Genomic DNA, 3,024 nt, shown 5'->3' on the forward strand with positions numbered 1-3,024 from the left:
GAACTCACAGAGATCCTCCTGCCTCTGCCTCCCGAGTGCTGGGATTAAAGGCGTGCACCACCACCGCCCGGCTATGACAGTAAATTTTAAAAAAGAAAAAAAAAACTGTTCTTACTGCTATATTTAACATCACCATAGTGAGTCACACAGAGTGCCTGACAGCCTATAGGAAGAAAAAAAACATAATGTATCCATTTCATATAGACCAGAAACTTGTGGAAAGATAGATTAAAATTTCAATAATTAAAAGATCCTAACTGTGTTGTTTTGTTTTGTTTTGTTTTGTTTTACAATCAGGTAACACTTTTGAATAAAACGAAGTGGGTGATCTCTCTGAGAGTGTTGGCACAGGCATGTAACCAGAGGATCAAGAGTTCAAGACCAACACAATGAAAATAGAAAGCTGTCGTGTATATAGATACAGATACACACACACACACACACACACACACACACACACACAAGTGTTTTTATTGCTTGCAGAAGTTGAGTTTACAGACTGAGAAGAAAGTTGGGAAAAACAAAACAAAAACAGAAAGTGAATTGATCGATTCAAGGTTACATTCTTGATTGATTCAAGGTTATATTCTTCCCAAAGGGGGGCCAGGAAGAAAGAAAGAGAATAACTGGTTGGTGAATGTCTAGGTGCTTTTTGTCGGGATTAAAGCGGAGGTGATTTCCCTCTCCCCCAGTTGGGCATGAAAAGTTCCCTTCAGGAGCACACAAGTTAGCAGGTGCAGGAGTCCTCTGAGTCCAAACTGTTGGCCTCCTATAATTCTTATTGAATCGTCTCCTTTTTATGTCTCCTTTTTAAAATAAAAACAATCTTACATTTTCTGAAAAAGTGAGGTGTGACTTCTTGAGAAATCTGTTTTCCTAAGAACACTCATTTTAAGTTTCCTTTTCCCGGGAGAAAGAAGCACAGCCAGGCCTGAGCGCAATGCCCGCCCGCGGTAGGCGAGTCCCCAGGCAGCGCTCGGGGCTGGAAGCCGCGGCCGCCGCCCCACTCCCCCACTCCCACCCCAACACACACACCGGGTGGAGCATCCCCTACAGCCGGAGACCGGGACGAGCACTCACCCGCGCTCCGCCGAGCAGCTCCAGGAAGCAGTCTCTTAGAACCGAACCCCAACGCGAAAACGCAAGCCGGGTCTCCGCGACTGTCACAGCTCAGTCACCAGTGGTACTTTCGCTTTCGATTGTTTTAAAAACAGGATGCTTCTGTTTCATGTCCTGCGGACTTTGTCCCGGGCGCCATTGCTGATGTTCCTCTATCTCCACCCGAGGTCCAAGACATACTTTGAAAAGCATATTTGTATGTGCCCTACGCGAAACACACTGGTGAAAAACTGGCTGGCAACTAAAGTCTAGGCAGACAGAGCTCTCTATCCAAATCCTAACTCCCACCGCAGTTTCCTAGAAGGCTACAAAGTTTGACGCCAGCCCAAGATGGTGCATGAGGCTGGGAAACCTGTTTCCAGGGTTGGTTTTTATGACCACGTCCCTTGAAAGTTTTCTTCTAATCTTTGTTTACGTTGTGAAGCGTTTGTAAACAAACACTCCGCTAGGTGTTAAATTTTCCTTTGCCAGAAAAAAGATCTGACTTTTGTCGAGAACGGTAGTGTTTCCTAATCCTACACCAGAAAACCTCTCCAGACAGCTGAGCCGCTTCTGAGTACAGGGACATGGAAGGCAGCAAAAAGATCTTCTAGATCAGCGTCTTCTAGGTTGTGGCGTCCTATAGCTGTGCATAGTAACCAATAACTCTGTCTAAGAACACTGATAAACGTACATAGAGCTACATAGAGGGACCCTATCTTTAAAAAAAAAAAATTAAGAACGAGGGTTTCTTCTGTGTTGTCAGTCCAGTTAGAAAGTACAGAATGTCTGTGTATTACATAGGTTTTCTTTTGAACTTTAGCAGAAGCACGAATTTGTTCATGAGAATTTATAAGCAGCCATTGGTTTGGACTGAGTTTGTACATTAGGCCAAGGGATCAGAGCAAAAGGGAAGCCACGCCTGCTGAAATCCCAGGTCGTGAAGAAGAAAGTTACCCTTCCAATAAACTAGAAGAGAGGTTATGGCCAAATCCCTAAGCAAGCCAGTTTTACACAGCGGAATAATAGCTCTACCACAGAAGAACTTTAAAACAGCCTCTTGGTGGCTGGAGCGATGGCTCAGTGGCTAAGAGCATTTGCTTCTTTTACAGAGAAACCATGGCTGGTCCCACACAACCTGCTGGTCACTCCAGTACCCGGGGAATGAACGCCCTCTTCTGGCCTCCGTGGACAGACAAGTGATAGACCCAAGCAAAACATTCGTACACATTAAAAAACAAACCTAAAGTGTGTTTTCTAACAGCTTATTTGTGTTTGTGCGGGGTTTACTTTCTTCAGCCACTCCCCACCCCTCATTTTTTGACCTGTAAAACGAGTATCTGCCCAATTCATCAGATTCTGATTCTGATTCTAGAACCACAAATGAAAAGTCAACTTGCTTTTTAAACTAAATGTGTTGTAATTTTTGAGTTTTAACAGCCAAGGGTTATTGATTCAATATAATTTTCTTCTTTTTTTTTCTTAATTTTATTTTTTATTTTTGGAAGGAGATACTAGGAGACATGTCAAGGACTGCAGAAGAGCTGTTCTAATATCGACTTAAGGAGAAGCAAAGATGGGTAGAGAGGAAGGCTTTTGAGAGCCTAACATCCTTTGTCATCATTGTTGTTACTGGGCGGCAGGTACCACCGGAGCTTCTAAATGATTCTCATACCTTTGCCTCCCATCTCAAAGAAGGGGTGCCAGAAGTGCAGGTGTAAGTGGGCCTCTGAATCTGCCTTTTTTTATGTGGGTTCTAGAATGGCACGAAGTCATCAAGCTTGCCAGACAAATACTTTCACCTGCCCAGGGATCTCTCTGGCCTCCTAACATCTTCTTGTTATTGTTTCGTTTTCTTTTTATTAACTATTAATAATACACAAAGAAATTGTAGAAATTGGAGCGGCGGGCTGCGTCCCGGCACCC

The 3,024-nt window shown here is 43.8% G+C and overlaps 1 protein-coding gene across 1 annotated transcript in view; it reads right to left on the reverse strand.

Annotated features, from left to right (window-relative positions):
* Nmi (N-myc and STAT interactor) overlaps positions 1–1,245 on the reverse strand; it is a 28,228-nt gene extending 26,983 nt beyond the window's left edge. The window contains exon 1 of the mRNA XM_005346399.2: positions 1,081–1,245. The gene's annotated coding sequence lies outside the window, so the exon portion shown is untranslated. The remainder of the gene's footprint in view (positions 1–1,080) is intronic.
* Between the last annotated feature and the right edge of the window lie 1,779 nt (positions 1,246–3,024).

The sequence above is a fragment of the Microtus ochrogaster genome, chromosome 4 (genome assembly GCF_000317375.1).
Source record: "Microtus ochrogaster isolate Prairie Vole_2 chromosome 4, MicOch1.0, whole genome shotgun sequence".
In the NCBI taxonomy this organism is placed as follows: Eukaryota; Metazoa; Chordata; class Mammalia; order Rodentia; family Cricetidae; genus Microtus; species Microtus ochrogaster.